Below are 17,711 nucleotides of genomic sequence, written 5' to 3' on the forward strand. Positions count from 1 at the left end.
AGTGTCCGATGTTAGGGAGCCACCACTTCTCAGGGGAGATTATTGCAATGGCTGGCTGGCGATTCTCATGAAAAGTTTTCTTCTGTCATCCAACTAAAATCTCTCCAGGAGTAACTTGTGACCATCACCACTTGTCCCTTCCATGTGACTTGTGGTAAAAAGGGGAGGCTCCATCTTCTTTGTAACCACCCTTTACATACTGGAATATCCCTCCATGCTTTTGTAGAAAGCCCCTCTCCACCTTTCTTGTTAGCCTGTTTGGGAAGCTGCTTTAAGGTCTCCGTCTCCATTCTCAGCCTTCTCTCAGCCTTTCTCCTTTTGAGAGGTGCTCCAGCCCTCAGAGCATCTTTGTGGCCTCCTGTGGACTTGCTCCAACAGGTCCACAACATCCAAAGGAATCCTTGCTTAAATGCATTATGTTCACCCTAGGCTAAACTAATGTGACTACCACTGACTCCAACCAGGAGTCAATCCACTGATGTCATCATAGTGATGCAACTTTGGGGCAGGAACTGAACTTCTGTACTTCTCTTTTTGAGGCAGATTAAAGCTTTATTTTCATGAGCACAAATTACTGCAGTGCCTTTGCTGGTAACTGTATGTTCTGCTGAAACTGTTCAGTTGTTTTATAGATATTAGACATTGTCTTTCATTCTAATAACTGCTTTGGCTCTGTAAGAGTTGGGGAGCACTTGTGTTTTACTGTATTCTGAATTCCAGATTCATTTGATAAGATCACTTCGTAAAAATGTCCCTGTTCCTTTTCTGGCAAGTCATGCGATTTGTGCTCTGCTGGGAAGAGTTTTTTGCTTCCCTACTTACCAAGTGGGGCAATGTGAATTTGCTCTTAAACCTCTTACAAGAGGCAGCAATAAACATTATCTGTTCTGACTTGCAGTTTTGCTGTTTGGAAGCTTTTTCTGAGCTCAGTCTATACTCTGTCCCAATGCAGCATCCACCCCAGGGAGCCACAAAACCCATTTACTCTTTTCCCCTATGCTTTCTGGCATGCGATCCACAAACAGAGCACGTCAGGGGATTTGTAGCTGCTGAAAAGCTGCAGTAAGCAGGCATTCTTCTCAGTACAATCTAAAAAGACTAGCAAGTAAACGGTCAATAACACTCACAGGGCATTAACTGCGCTCATCCTGCCTCAGCCTGGCAGATGATGCTTCCCTCTGTGGGAGTCTTGTGTGTTGTAGCTGCGTTTGGGGCTTGTGCACTGTCCATCTATTGGACTACAGGGTCCCTAGCCACTCTGGAGGGCTGTGCTCTGCTGTCACCCGGGACATCACCTCCAAAGCCTGGAGTCCTTGAGTACAGTCCTGCCTGGATTTAGGCATTGCTGCAGCTCCTTCCAGTAGCTTCTGCAGGAATAATTCACAGAGCAGGGTGAGGGGTTGAAAATGGCTGATCACTGTAAGCTGGAGATCCACAGGCTTTTAAGCACAATTCCGCAAGGCCTGGCTCCCTTCAGTTGAGTGCTTAGTATGTAGTGCAGATGTACTGAAAGGCATTACAATTTGTATTATATTCCTTTAGTTGCCAACGTTTAACTTGCATCTGTCTTCATAGTATCTTAAAATTGCAGAATGGTTTGAGTTGGAAGGGACCTTAAAGCTCATCTAGTTCCAAACCCCTGCCATGGGCAGGGACACCTTCCACTAGACCAGGTTGCTCCAAGCCGTGTTTAACCTGGCCTTGAACACTGTCGGGGATGGGGCATTTTTTCCTTCTTGCCAAGCCACCATGAAACTGAGTGTTGAGAAGGGTTCCTGTTGCAGTCCTTCCTCAAAAGTACGTGCAGTATAAACATAGTTCTGCTTTCTACTATACTGTCTTATTAAGTGAGTGTACCTCTGCAAATACTGAATTCAGAGTTTGCTTCGTCTTCATGTAATGTGGACATAGCTCTTCCAGTGGCAGAGGGTCAGCAAATAAGTTCTGATGCACTTTGTCCTGGAAATTAAATCATACAATCTTTGCCATTTAATCTTTGCACAATCTTTGCATTCCCAAATGTGCCTGTCAGTGTATCAGCCGGAATTAATTCTGCTCTCCTTAACCCCTAAAGGTTAGATCCCATTCTTACTGCCATGAAAAAGTCATGGCATTGTTATAACATCACTCAATTTACTTTTCAGCAGCTACTGGGCAGGAAAACATGAAACATCTCTGGTGCAGGTTGTATGAATAACTGTCTGCCATTAGAATAGTAAGGTTTAGTGGTTTTGACCAAGATTTGGCCTTGCTGAGCTAGATAATCTCTGTTTTAAAGTGCTAACACACACCATCACTTGAAAAGTCTGTTTCTCTTTAATGCCAAATCTTTAAAAGGCAGCTATAGGTCTTCAGGGTCTCTTTGTTCACCTCCTTGCAGCCATTTCCATCTGAACTTGCAGATCTCACTTTTTGCTGAAGTCTGAACACCAGAGTTCAGGAAATGGCAAATGTCTTGTATCAGCAGTGTTGTTGCAATAATGAGTTTGTCCTTGATCAGCAAGATTTTCATTCAGGCCTGAACTTGGATGGTTTTTCTTCCACTAAACAACCAACATCTGTTTTGGAAAGGAAACTGAAGTAAAGAACACCTGCATCTTTGCATTTGATGTCCTTGCTTTGAGTTACTTGCCTTTAGTTAACAACCTGAAAACCATGTGGGAAGGCACACGTGGAGCTCTAGTTGTTATCAGTGGCTGTCTTAGATCTTGGAGTGCCACTTGAAACATGCTGAGTATGTTTTTCCTCACTCTCCTTATGCTGAAAGTGTTTGCAGGGGGTTTCCTCGCCTCAGTTCTACTGAAGGCTTTCAGCTGTGCTGTGCAAATAATAATTCTGCAGAAAAAGTTACTTTTTCTGACAAAGCCTTTGAGTTGTAGAATGAGCCCTTAACTTTGGTACCAGACTGTTCTTACGGACACAGTTCTCTACAAATCGTAGTGTACTTTCCTTACCCAAGCAGATAACGTACTTCGAATACCTTTTATTTTGATTTTTTTGGGGGCCACTGAGGCTTCTTGTCTGTCTTTGACCTAATGTCTCCTCTAGAGCTGAAATAGTTAAATGTGTTCCAGTCTTAGAAGGAGAGAATGAGTGTTGAGGTTTCCTCTCTGCTTTGGGAGGAGGAATGTGGAAAAACACTATCCACCAAAAGACCTGCTCTGGTGCAAGTTATCTACCTATATTTCCTATGGTTACTTGAACGTGAAATCTGGTGGCTCCAGTTAGCTCTGACCTTCAGGGTCATCTTTATGTTCTCATTTTGTGGATGTTTGAAAAGCTGGAGCTGCTTACTGTCTTACTGTCTCTGCAGGGAAGTGAGCTATGGCCCCTTGTCTTCTGCACCTCATCCTGCCTTCTGTCCCTGCGGACTTCGCATCTCTTGACCTTTATAGTGAAGTCCTGAGAGATACTGGTGTCTTGCATAAAATCTGCTTATCGATCTATTCCGTTCACCAAGATACCTTTGGTATATCCTGTCCTGAGCTTCCTCTGCATTTGTTGCCCTTTTTTCTTTCTTTTCTCCTGTGTAACTGGAGGAATATCATAAAATCACCAAACGGTTTATGACAGAAGGGACCTTGAAGACCATCTAGTTCCAGCCCCCTGAAACAGGCAGGGACACCTCCTGCTAGACCAGGTTGCTCAAAGTCCCGTCCAACCTGGCCAGAATGCCAGGGATGGGGCAGCCACAGCTTCTCTGGGCAACCTGTGCCAGGGCATCACCACCCTGACAGGGAGGAACTCCTTCCTAAAATCTCATCTAAATCTCCCCTTTTTCTACCACTTCATTTGGAGCTTTGACTAGTGACTTAGTGAATAGGGAAGAAGCCACCTCCTCTGCTGTTGGATTCAGAAGTTTGATGCCACCTCTGTACAATTACCTTTGGTGTTTTGTTTTGGGGTTGTATTTGTGTGTTTGTGTGTGTGTGTGTTTTTTTTTTTTTGTTTTGTTTTGTTTTTTTTAATCTGTATTTAAGCTTCCAGTTTGTTTCTAAGTGTGCTCACCAGTCCTGACACTTAGGGTTTGGTGAAAAGCGTTTCTGCTGCTTGCTTTCTCTACCAGTGGCAAAATGGATGAAATGAAATGCAAAGCCTTCGTTGAAGCATTTCAAACAAAACACAAACTTGAGTGCAGCTCAGCAGCCTTATCCCCCTCTGGCTCTCCCTGCCAGACAGGAAAGTTCACAGTAGTGGTTTTGCGGAAAGATAGACGTGCCTGAGCACTGACTTCAGAGCAGCCACTGAGGCTTTCTGCCAGGCAGCATGGATGTCTTGCCAGCACTCACCAACTCTCTTACTGTAACAAGAGAGTTTTGCATTTCGAGGTCTGTATTCCAATGAGATGGTGAGGAGCTTGTATTCTGAGAGATTTCTCTTCAGGAGAGAAGACTAGCTGGATGAATAGCTTCATCTTCAAGTTCAAGTGAAAGCCTATAGTGTTAGCTCTCACTTCAGGTCAGTAGGCAAGGAATTTCCCACAGTGTCTTTGCTTCAGCTTTCTAGCTAATGTGAATGCTGAAGTAGGAAAGAGAGCCCTTTTCCTAACAAGGGTAAAAGAACATCAAAGGTGGTAACTCACTAAAGGAAAAAAGGTTGGTAATGCTATCCTGGCTCTGATTATTGGAGGAGAAATTTTAGAAGTTGAAGTAGCATTGATACTCTTCTTCTATGACAGTGGTGAGGCCCTGGCACAGGTTGCCCAGAGAAGCTGTGGCTGCCCCATCCCTGGCAGTGTTCAAGGCCAGGTTGGATGAGGCTTAGAGCAACCTGGTCTACTGGAAGGTGTCTCTGCCTGTGGTGGGTAGGTGGTGGAATTAGATGACCTTTAAGGTTTCTTCTAACCCAAACTATTCTGTGATTCTATGATTATTAGAACAACATGGGGGTTTAAGTAAGGCTTTTCTTATGGTTTGTAATACATATTACACAATTGTTTCATGTTCTGGTGACCTCAGTTAAATTGATGCATCTAAACAATTTTAAGTATTGTTAGAATGATGATGATCATGTCTAAATACACTTTTCAGTTGGTGATTTTGTAAATACCTGTCCATGAGGAATAATCCATGATGTCTCTCGCAAGTGTTGTTGTGAAAAGGCTTGCTATCTAACCCTGGAAACCAAGAGGGAAAGTCGTGTTGATCTTTACAGATCACCGTTAATGTGTGCATGTTGACTCCATGCATCATAGTGCAGGCCTCCAAGGTGTAACACACAGGGTGAGAAGAGCTGCAGTGGCTTTGACTTCTTGTGTGGTCGTTCTGTTTGAAGGACCTTCTGCCTTTGTACTGGCCTCTCATTTTAGTGCCAGAAGAGTGACCAGAAGATCTGTGGTTGCCCCATCTCTGGCAGTGTTGAAGGCCAGACTGGAAGGGTTTGGAGCAACCTTGGTCTAGTGGAAGGTGTCCCTGCCTGTAGCAGGGGTTGGAGCTCGATGAGCTTCATGGTACTTTCCAAACCAAACCATTCTGTGAGTGTGAAACTGCTTGGCAAAGTCAGTTGTAAAGCTGTTCTGTTGTTTTGGTTTGTTTAATTAAAATCAAAAAGAGGTAAGATTATTTTTAGCTTGGATTAGATCCCTGATCTTGTTTACTGCTTGGCAGCACACATGGTCGTGCAGCCTGAAGGAAGGGCAGTGTGCCGGAGGTACAGGACCAACTTTCAGCATCAGCCTGGACACTTTAGCTCGCAGAAGTTTGGTGTTTTAATAGAGTGTTCGGTCATTTGAGACAAATGCGGTTTCTTGGCAGTGAGTTAAGTCAAATAACTTGCCTAAGTTTAGTAGCTGGACATCTTGTTTTAAACATACCCATGCTTTTATATGCAGATACTGCAAACTCATCCTTGTATGCCTGGTGTGCCACCTGCTTCAAGGAAGAGCTGGCTGCAGTTTGGCTCTTTGCCCCATGCAGGATGGCAGTCTGAGGCCTGTGTGGTTTTGAGACTTCCTTGTTGGCCTGCTGTGTGCAGGTTCTGGGACTCTGACCTCTTTGGTGTTTGCTCTCCAGTTGTGTTGTCCTTTATCATCTTGTGACCTGTACCACTTCGCTGCCTTGTCCGTGCTCGCCTTTCACTAATAAAATGTAGGCACTATTACAAGGTTTAAACTAAAATATTAATTTTCTCTCCACAAGTACTTATTGGGGAACTTAAGACCATTTATACTCTAAGTACGTATGTGCAAAGATGACAACTTTGTAGTCTTTTGCATCTGAATCCTGAACTCTTGTGCTGTGTAGGGGAAACAAAATGTACAGCAAGGAGCAGTTCAGCCAAGTCTTGCTTAATAATTGTGACCTTCTTATGTCACTTGGGTCACTGTTGTGCAACTCCTGAGTCTCTCAAAGTTTGAGAGAGGTTCTTTTGGCAAAGGCCACTCTGTTAGTCCCCACTGATAGACTTCTTTCCATCTCGTAAGCACATTACTGCTGAAGGCATGTTGCGTGCAAGCCCTCACCTCAGGTGCTATTCTACTTTGGTTTCTCGTCTCTGAATTCAGAGATGTAAGCTCCAGGTCCAGAAGCTTTGAGTTGGTTTGTAGGGATGGTCACTTTAGGGTTTTCCGCACAGAAATCCATCCTAGGTATCAAACTTCTCATGGTCTTTCAGGTTGATATAATCCTGTCATGCTTCTGTCACACTGCTTGTTCTCCGCTTAAAGCTGAGCTTATTGAGTGTCTGGGTGGGAGTTTTGGAAGTTGGCAGGAGCATAGTAGTCTGTAGAATGATCATGTTGTATTTTGATTGGACAAGTTTTCACAAGTCCAGAAATGGTTTATATGAAGCAACACTTAAATTTCAGCCATATCCTTGAAACAGAACAGTCACAAATACAGACAGTTTCGGCTCTTGCCTCTGCTGAGTAGTGATGTACAGCTTTAGACGTGTGTCTCTGCTCTGCCTCGCTCTCAAGTGGTCTGTCTTGGCAGAAACAAGCAATGAGTATCTGTGGAGCTGCTGCAGCAGTATAGCCTGGTGTCCTCCCATGTCCCCCTCCAAGCTCATGTGCTCAGAGTTGTGCAGTTGCCTAACTGGGTGCTTGTGGTGAAACATGACTCTTTGGTCTCACCTCTTCATGATGCTGTTCAGATTTAAAAACAGTGTGGCACACTGTAGTCTTAAATGCTGCATAAAATAAGATGCACTGGCATTTAATGGTACTTGGTTTCTAATAATATGGAGTTGTCCATTCCTTCTTGACCTCATTTCTGGTTAAAACCTTGAACAGCATTTGGCTAATTGGATGATTAGAAAAGATACTGCAATCTAGGTCAAGTCCTTCTGTCCCCCTCTTCACTCCTCTCATTACTTGCCAGAGTGAACTGGTATTTCGCATGCTGCCTCTGCCCAGCATGCTGTTCTGGAGTGACTGACGGAAAAGGAATTCCACATACACTTCGGGCTTTTTATAGCTGACCCACTTCTCTGTAAAAGGTCTGCATTGCATAAAGATTATTTCTTTCTGAAGGAGTGTATATGGAAATATGCAGCTACTGCTGGCTGTTGTAGCTGGAATTCTCCTCCTAGAAAGGAATGGCCAGGAGATAAGAGGTCCATGTTAGACGGACCAAACTTGAGGTGTAACCCAAAACAGGTTTTGCTGCCTGCCCTGCAGAGCATGCAGGCTATTGTGCTGGTAACTTCTCAAGCTACTGTGGATTCATGGCACAGAACACCACACCAATAAAACCAACCAACCAAAAAACTCTCCATCACTTCAAACACATGTTTCCATGGGGCTTTTATCCTATATAACTTTGAGTACTGGCATGGTATACTTGGAGTTACATGGGCAGAACTTACCACTTAAAGCTTTCTTAAATGGAGTAGTATAGCCAACTCTTAGTTCTGGCAAAGGACGAGCTATAAAAGAGAACAGCATCACCCAGAAGAGTCATTTTGTGCTGGACAGGTCTGGGGGAGGGGATGTCTTTTTAAAATTCCCTTAACCAGGGTTTCAGCTCCTGTATTCATGAATGATTCATTACAGCCTTCTAAGGAGCTGCTTGCCTGTGGTGTGACTGTGTTTGAGTGACGTGCATGCTAATTTGGTGCCCTGAGAACACTCTGAAGCTATTAACTAGCCTTGAACCTCGGGTATGTATGAATGAAGGTGTTGATTCACTTCATGTGGTAAATGGAGTGTGTTCTGTCATGATGTTCATCCTTCTTTGCCTGGTAATCAGAATTAGACATTATACCTGGTAGTGTTTACGTTCTATCCGTAAAATACCAGACCATACCAAGAACTGAAGAAGTTCTTAATACAGACAAGTGTTGAAAGCTGAGCCGCATTGAGAAAATCCTGTTTTTTCAACTTTCAAGAGCCATGAACAGTTGGGCAGGGCAGTGGGTGTATTAAAAGGAAAGGGGGAAGACTTGCTGACAGATAGTTTGAAATGGCTTTGCCAGAACTGCTTTCTTTGCTCTGCTGTTCGTGCTAGTTGGTGGTCAGATTGCCAGAAGCTACAGTTTTATTCTCAGTAAAATTTAGGGGCTTACAATGTGAAATAAGTAACAGATAATTAGAAATCATAAATGGATTCTACATAAGGTTTAGAATCCTAGAATCCCAGGTTGGTAGGGACCTCAAAGATCATCATGGCCAAGACTTGATGGCCCAGCACCTTGTCCAGTCAAATCTTAGCACTGTCTAGTGTTGGGTATCCACCACTTTCCTGGGGGGATTACTGCAGTAGCTGGTTATTCTCATGTTGAAAAAAATTTCCTCCAGCGTCCAGCTGGAATCACCCAGGAGTAACTTAGGCCCATCACTCCTTGTCTTTTCCAGTGTGACTTACAGCATTCCAGGAGCAGCCTGACAAGCGCTGAGTGGGTCAATGACATCTTTATCTCTGCTGGTGATGCTCATGTTGATGTTAACCAACATCCTGTTGGATTTCTTTGCTGTAGCCATACGCTATTCACTCCTGTTGAGCTTGTGTCACTCAAGACTTCCAGGTCTCTTTTCACAGGGTTGCTCCTCAGCTGGGCAGGTCCCAGCCTGTGTCACATTCCAGGACTGTGTTTTCCCAGTTGCAAGACCTCACACTTGTCTCTGTTGAACTTCATAAGGTTCTTGTTAGCCCACTCCTCCAGCCTGTCCAAGTTATCCTGCAGGGTTGCTCTCCCCAGTTACAGTCCAGTGGCTTTAGAGAGGAATGAATGCACAGTTGGCATCAGGAGAACTTGAGCCGTGGAAAGGTCCTCATGCAAATAACAGAAGGGCATTGATGTGGGAATAGGGCTGCTTGGCAGAACTTTTGACAGACAGGCCTCAACACTGGCCAGTGCATCGTAAGATGCAGGACTTTCTTCATGGATGTGCCTTGAGATACCCTCTGACTTTGTTGAGCTTTGCCTTGCGCAGATGAAAGATGAATAGGTAAGGTGTACGTAGAAACTGCATTTTCTGCTTTGTGATCCCCATCAGGCATTCTGGTAGGATGAAAAACAGTATTGCATTGTCTCCATCTGCATTGATGGTATGAAGTAAGCCATGAAATGTCATGTGTGCCAGGCAGAGCGGTAGTAGTAGCTCCTCATGTTACAAAGGCACTGTAATCTTCACTTGCATGGCTGGCAAGCGTGTACTACACAGCAGTAACATGGTCTCTCTGATCAGCTCCTGTCTGTGTGCAGGAAACCTGTGATTTGACTATGGAAACAAGTACTGGGCTCAGAACAACTTCAGGGGTTCCCTGGGTGACAGCTACAGAATGGGGGAGGAGGATGCAGCTCTTCCTCTCTGAGTTTCTGATTCAGTACAGAGACCACTGCTGGTGCCAAGACTCTGAAATCTTTTCAGCTAAAGAAAACCTGTTTGTTGAAGAGCTGCTTAGGAGACAGAGATCCTGTCTTACCTCCTGTTTCAAGTAGGCTTAGTTGCCTGTGTTGTTTCACACACATCCATTCAGGTTTGCAACTTTTCACCATCTAGAGATCTTCCTGCTTCTGAGTAATCAATAATTCATCTTTGAGTTCCAAAGCCATCCCACAGTAACTTTTCCTCCCTAGAAATGCAAGTTGAGACGATGTACAGGATAATTCATTATATTGAGCAGTGTGAGTTGTAAGAAGATGAGTTTACCACAGCTAAGTTTTTCAACTTGAGTTAGAACAAATTCTCTCAGTTCTTACAATGTTAAATTCCTATTTCTGTCTTTCCCTCCCCACTTGCCTTGCTTCAGGAAAAGAATGGCCATGCTGCGTGGATTTGCTTTGAGTCATTCAGGCTTGCTTGCACTTAGTCCTGGAAGCAGGTACATGTTTCATGGTGGGCTTTCTTTTGATCATCATTCTGAGGATAAATGTTTGAGAAGCATGTATTAGCAGTGGTGCTCAGGCATGTACAGTCAAGCGATGTCTTCCAGTATTTCACTGGAAAAAAGTATCTCTTTGGAGCGCTGTGGTGGTGTATTGAAACGTCAGGAGAGGAGAGTTTTAGTGAACATTTCTGGATGGAAATCTCTACTCCCTGGAGCCTTGTTCACATGTAGTAGGTGGAGATGAGAAGGGAAAGAGCAGTGGTGGGCATAGTTAATTCCCATCTCTTGCTAGCCTAAGGGTGTTTACTGCAGTATCTAAGCTTTAAAGGAAAAGTGATTTTTCTTTTCCTAGTAAGAATCTGTAGGAAAATGTAGAATGTAAGAAACCATAAATTTAGTCTGTGTCTTTTTAGGAAGGATCTAGATCATAGAATCCCAGAATGGTTTGGGTTTGAAAGGACCCTAAAGCTCATCTGGTTCCAACCCCCTGCCATGGGCAGGGACACCTTCCATTAGATTAGGTTGCTCCAAGCCCTGTCCATCCTGTCCTTGAACACTGCCAGGGATGGGGCAGCCACAGCTTCTCTGGGCACCCTGTGCCAGGGCCTCAGCACCCTCACAGGGAAGAACTTCTGCCTAAGATCTCATCTCAATCTCCCCTCTGTCAGGTTAAAGCCATTCCCCCTTCTCCTGTCCCTACAGGCACCTGTAAAAAGCCCCTCTCCAGATTTCTTGTCAGCCTCTTCAGGTATTGGAAGGCAGAGATAAGACGAAATAATATGTGAAATCCCTCTTCAGCTAAACCAGGATCTTCAGCTTGTAACTGCATCTCCCAAGTTAACAAACACACTCTTATTGACAGCTGTAAACACAAAGGTGTAGGAGGTGAGATTCTCAATGGTTTCTTCCAAAGCTGTTTTTAGCAACTTGTCAGTTCACTACAATTGTAGCCCGTTGTCTTGCTCTTGTGCTTTAAGATTATCTTCCTGTGGTTTCCTTCCTCCTCTTCTGTCAAAAGATTGAAGAAAGGAATAAAATCCATAATGGAGGGATTATCTAGCCTGTCCAGTATTGTATGAGAAGATAATGAAATAGTTTTAATTCTGATAAACCGAATATGTGGTTTTGTAACCAAAGTTTTCTTCTAACTAGGGAGGCCTGGGGGGCAGTTCAGAGGCAATAAATGTGCCATGCTGGTCTGTGTTTGGTATGTTTTCAGAGCTAATCCATGGCTGTACCAGTGTCCAGTACCAAAAATTCAATGGTGTGGACAGTTGCCCCTCTAAGTCAGTGTCTCCTTTTTATGCATGTATGTGATTTTGCAGCTCAGCCAGCGCAGCACATGGGAATGGCCGTAGCTTTGGGGAGTTCGCATTGAGGACAGGCTGTTGTTACGTGGGGCATCAGGCAGGAAGGATTGTTGATTTAATTGAAAAAGATTTCTAAATATGAGGTGAAAGCTTTGATGTAGAGATGAGATTGTTTCGAGTTTGAGGTTAATAATGCTGAAGAATGCATGCCAGACAAACTCCCAAAGCAGCCAACCCTAGATAACCATGTTCAGAGGTTAGCTTAGTTTTAACTTCTAAACCCCTCCTGTTTGCACTTAATGCTGATACATGGGCACACTGGTTCTTGTAGGCTTGTTTATGTGAGCTCTTTGTTTTTCATAGAATCACAGAATAGTTTGGATTGGAAGGGACCTTAAAGCTCACCCAGTTCCAACCCCCTGCCACAGTCAGGGACACCTTCCACTAGACCAGGTTGCTCCAAGCCCCATCCAACCTGGCCTTGAACACTGCCAGGGATGGGGCAGCCACAGCTTCTCTGGGCAACCTGTGCCAGGGCCTCACCACCCTCACAGAGAAGAACTTCTGCCTAAGATCTCATCTAAATCTCCCCTCTGTCAGGTTAAAGCCATTCCCCCTTGTCCTGTCCCTGCAGGGCCTTGTCAGACCCACAGGGTCTCTCTGGTTTTCTTGTTGGTCCCTTTAAGTACTAGAAGCTGCTCGAAGTTCTCCCCAGAGCTTCCAGTAAATACTGGGAGAGTAAGAAAGTTGCCTTTCTTCCAAGAGGTAAAATTACAAAACACCTTTTCTCTCGTGATCCTGTTTTCTTGGAAATGTTTGCAGAAACCAGGACAGCTTCAGGGTGCAAAGCAATATACTGTACTGTAAAATAGGGAAGCCAGGCCTGTTAGTAGTGTTTGTTAAAAATGAGCCAACTAGAATATTTCAACGCCCAGGGTGGCATAATTTGAGCATCAGTGGAACTATCTCAAGTATTTGGTTTCACCTATATCACACACTGACACTTTTAATAGCTAGGTCCATGTAATGAGGCTTTTCCAGTACTCAGTGCTGGCACTTGCTGGTTTGTTCTTTGGGTTCATCTTGGCTAATGCTGAGCATAGGAGGAAGGTAGCTTATAAATCCTGACTTTTAATTTAAAAATGCCTCTCAAATTCAGTTCTGTGGCAGATAGTAGAAGTAGTTTTAATTTATTTACATACAGTAACTAAAAAAGGAACTCAAATGGAAGATCTGATACAGGATTAAAAGAGCAGAAGAGAGATGTGAAGGTACTTAAGGTGTATCTATTTTCTTAAGAGTCTCTTTAATCCTTGTTCCTGGTTCTTCTTGGTCAACTTGTAAAACAGCATGGAGTTATTACTGCATCTGAAGTTGTGAACTGCTTTGCTTATCTGTGTAGGCTGAGTTAGTATTAAACAAGTTTCTTAAAGAACACGAGATGACAACATTTACCACATAGTGCTAATCTATCTTGGTCCTGTGTAGCCAAAGCCGGTAGTTTTGGGGGCTACACCTGTGGTGGTAGTTGACCAACACAAGAAGCTTTGATGGTACAGTGCAGAATTAACTAAAGTTAACGAAACCGCAGTGAGACAGAATGGCCGTGGAGCAACACCTGGGTTAACATCATGGACTGTGTTGGGGCTCCATGCCCTTTCCTTAAAGCCACTTATGGTTAACACGTGAGCTGTGTGTTGATAGACATGAAGCAGCCCTATGGTGGACAGGTTCATGAGGATTTAAATGTTCATTGCTCTCATTTGGGTCATTTGCAGAGCATGGCATGTTACTTTAAGTTATTTGATGTGAGGCTGCATGCCATTGGAAGGCAACTTGGAGTCCCCTGGCCACTTTTGAGGGTGGGTTGTCCAACCTTTCCCATGTGGTTTGCTCGTAGATCTGGTCGGGGCTCAGGGTGCACAGGACATGTGTGAGCTTTGGGGTTTCTGGGACTGTAAACAAGTCTCTAAATTCTCGTGCAAACGTTCTACTGTTTGAAGAAGCTGTGGCTGCTCAGCCAGAGAAGTTGTTTTTCCAGATGAGCCTGTCTAGGCTGAGCTGAAGTATCAGGCATGTTTTCCAAATCTTGGGCCCTTCTCACGGTTTTGTTCTATTTAATCCATACCTAATTGTTTAGTATTCACTGGATAAAATGTTTTTAGTGATCCAAAAGCCTTTAGACAATGACCTGTTCCTCTTCATGCTTTTGCAATAGTGGCAGTGTTTTATTTTTCCTTGTTAGATGTTGTCTTGAACTTGCAGACCATCAAAGGATTTCCAATGCCTGTTTTTGGGATAGGGGTAGTGAATCTCAGAATGCTTTTCTGCAGCCTTACGTGTGCTTGTTTTCCCAGGATTTTGAGATGAACGAGGATGCTAAGCTTTTTAAATATTTTTTTTCTACTTCTGCATCCTTCTTTCCCCCCATTCCATGTTTCCAGTTATCATAAGTGAAAGTCTGAGATCCCTTCTTGCTGTGTAGCTGGTTAGATTACATGGACAACTACTTAATTAGATACTTTCTGAAGGCTGTTTCTATGATTTCTGAAATGTCTATATTGTCTAATAGAATTTGTCTGTCACAAGAGTGTCTTGACAATAGATAGTAACAGATGCTAAGGAAAATTCTTACATATTAAGGCAATCATTGTTTGGTCTCTTTTCATCAAAATATTCTCCCATCAGTCTTTGTGTGAAGTACCTAACCTGAAGGTGTTAACTTTCTATTAATGTCCTCTGAGTTTCCTGTTCTTGCCATGCATGGTTTGGCACTCATAATAGCCTGTGGAAAGTGGTTCACAGCTTGGTTTGGGAAATGTCTTCTGTGGATTTAGTCTGGCCAGCTAGTAAGCAGGAACAGGAAAGGGGAACATAAAATTACGTGGCGATACTTAACCTTGGTCTGTTAGTGACTAAATCAGCTTCTTCTGATCACTTGAGGAAGGTCGGTATCACAGAATCACAGAATAATTGAGGTCAAAATGGACCTCTGGATATCACCTTGTCCAACCACTCTGCTGAAAGTGAGGTTCCTAGGACATTGTCCAGTCCAAGGGTGGAGATTTCATTACCCTAGTCACCATCTTCCAGTGTCTGACCACTGTCAGAATAATAATCTAAAAAAAAATAAAAAAATCAACCCCCCAAACACCACCACACTCAACTTGTGCCCGTTACCTTTTGTCCTTTGAGTGGATGCCACTGAAGAGTCTTATAATGTCCTGTCAAGTGCTTATACACACCGATAAGATTCCTCTGGGTCTTCATGGAATAGAATCATAGAATAGTTAGGGTTGGAAAGGACCTTAAGATCATCAAGTTCCAACCCCCCTGCCATGGGCAGGGACACCTCACACTAATCCATGTCACCCAAGGCCTAGTCCAACCTGGCCTTGAACACTGCCAGGGATGGAGCATTCACAGCCTCCCTGGACAACCCATTCCAGTGCCTCACTACCCTAACAGGAAAGAATCTTCTCCTTATATCCAATCTAAACTTCCCCTGTTTAAGTTTTTACCCATTACCCCTTGTCCTATCACTACAGTCCCTAATGAAGACTCCCTCCCCAGCATCCCTATAGGTCCCCTTCAGATACTGGAAGGCTGCTATGAGGTCTCCACGCAGCCTTCTCTTCTCCAGGCTGAACAGCCCCAACTTTCTCACCCTATCTTCATAAGGGAGGTGCTCCAGTCCCCTGATCATTCTCGTGGCCCTCCTCTGGACTTGTTCCAACAGTTCCATGTCCTTTTTATGTTGAGGACACCAGAACTGCGCATAATACTCTAAGTGAGGTCTCACGACAATGGTTTGAGTTAGAAAGGATCTTCTCCAACTTCTGCCTAATATCTTACGTAAATCTCCTCTCTGTCAGGTTAAAGCCATTCCCCCTTGTCCTGTCCCTGCAGGCCCTTGTCAAAAGCCCCTCTCCAGCTTTGTCAGCCCCTTTAGGCACTGGAAGCTGCTCTAAGGTCTCCCCAGAGCCTTCTCTTCTTTAGACTGAACAAGCCCAGCTCTCTCAGGCTGTTTTCTCCAGGCTAAACAATGCCAGGTCTCTATCTTACCCTCCATATAATTTTAAGTGACTGGAGCATTTTTTATCTTTGTTGTCACTTGCTCGTCTTCTTCCAGTCTGTCTGTGACTCTCTTGAACTGGGGAGCCCAGGGCTGAATACAGCACTTCAGACCCTGACTCAACGTTGCTGAGTGAAGGGGAAGGATCACTTCCATCAGCCTGCTGTCACCAGTTCTGCCGTGTGTAGCCCAGGGTGGCAGTGGCCTTCAGGTGCTGGTGGCCTATTTTTTTTGCATCAAGGGAATGCTGCTGGCTCATGATCAACAAGGGGCTGTTCCTCTCTATGTGCTGGGGCCTTGGAATTTCCATGTGGACTTGAGGTTGCGTCTGTCTGTTTCTCCAGCTTCTCAGCGTCCTTCTGAATGGCCCCACAGCTGTCTTGTGCATCATCAATTTCCACCTTGGTTTGTATTGTTTGTGAGCCTGTTGTGGGTGTGCTGTCATCTGGTTGTTAATGGAAAACAGTCTCGGACCTGGTACCAACCACGATGTTTGAAGGTTGTTTTTTTCTTTTGTTCTTTTTACTATTTATTGCCAAATAGCAGACAACCTGATAGTGGATAACTGTGTCGGTGAAGGCTGTTTAGAGGTCTTTCCTCAGCAGTGATGGCCAGAGTTTGAATTGTTTGTTTTTTGGTGAGCAAAGCACACTGTCCAAGTCTCAAGCTATATTGGCAGCAGCATTAATTTTATGCTGTTTGCCTTTATCAGTGTGTTGTGGGGTGGGGAGAGGGGCAAAGTGAAGTTTCTCATTCATCTGTTGAACATTTGGGATTGAAATTCAATGAAAGGTCTAGGTGCTTGGGAGATCAGTCTTTTCTCCCAGCAGACAAGCAGCCTTTTTGGATATGTTCGTGTTCTTGAGTGTCTTGAAATTGATTTGCATTACTTTGAAGTCAGCATTAATAGTTAACCTGGAGTTACAGTGCTTTTCTTGTGCATTTGAGAACAGGGCATTTCGTATTGATCTCTTTTTGCAGTACCCAGACTTGTGGCATTACATTAGTGGCTTTAGCAAAACCCTGCAGTTCTGTATGTAGAAGCCACCAGAGATTCATGTCCTCAAGTGAATATTCTTGTACATCCAGCCCAATGGAAAATAAATTGGAGTTCATGCTGTTATCTGGCAGGTAAAATGAATGTTGGGACATTAAAGTTCATCCAGTTTCAATCCCTTGCCACAGGCAGGGACACCTTCCACTAGACTGTGTTGCTCCAAGCTCCATCCAAGCTGGCCTTGAACACTGCCAGGGAGGGGGCAGCCACTGGTTTTCTGGGCAGCCTGTGCTGCGGTTTACTACCCTCACAGAGAGCAACTTCTTCCTAAGATTTCATCTCAGTCTCCCTTCTGTCAGGTTAAAGCCATTCCCCTTGTTCTAGATCTCCCAAAGGAGACCTTGAGCAGATAAAAGGTCAATGCCAGGCCTTGAGATCAAGTTTCAGAGGCCTTGGGGGTTTGGGTGATCTCCTAGATTCTGGTGATGAACGGGAAAGGCTTAGGCAGGAGGAGATGTTGTCTGGGCATCAGCTTCTGTCTGCACAGTTAGTATTTATAGAAAGGGTGGGGGTTTTATGACCATGGGACTCTTTTAGGGATGCAGACTGACGGCAAGAGATGTCATCCATCTAATAAAATGGACAAAAGCATATTTGCCAGCATGGCTGCTGACAGCATGGAGGGTTTTAAGCTAGGTTTGGTGTGGGAATGAGACTGAAAATCAGAAGGGAAGTATCAGTTGAAGAGAGGCACTTGGGTGTCTGTGACAGGGGAGCCTCTTCCACTTCTCCAGAGGAACTCTTGCACCTCCCCAGCGCACCCATGGGCCAGCCCAAAATGCTTATGTGTAAATGTGTTCAGCATGGGACAGGAGGAGTTGGAGGTCTGTGTGCAGTTTTGATACTAATAGTTCTGTTCCCTCTTGATCAGCTCTTGTTATGTGCAGAGCCTCAGTGCTGGTGAGATTAAACTCATGGAGGGCTGGATGACTGGGGTGCTGTAAGTGGAAGGAGGGACATGGAAAAGGAAGGAGGGTTTGCTGCCTTTGCTAAAGAAC

General features: G+C 44.3%; 1 protein-coding gene across 4 annotated transcripts in view; it reads left to right on the forward strand.

The window, feature by feature from the left end:
- ASXL2 (ASXL transcriptional regulator 2) overlaps positions 1–17,711 on the forward strand; it is a 104,920-nt gene that overhangs the window by 10,572 nt on the left and 76,637 nt on the right. The window lies entirely within an intron of this gene.

The sequence above is a fragment of the Neopsephotus bourkii genome, unplaced genomic scaffold (assembly GCF_033783945.1).
Source record: "Neopsephotus bourkii isolate Nb327-2 ecotype Australia unplaced genomic scaffold, CSIRO-AGI_Nbou_v1 NB_481, whole genome shotgun sequence".
In the NCBI taxonomy this organism is placed as follows: Eukaryota; Metazoa; Chordata; class Aves; order Psittaciformes; family Psittacidae; genus Neopsephotus; species Neopsephotus bourkii.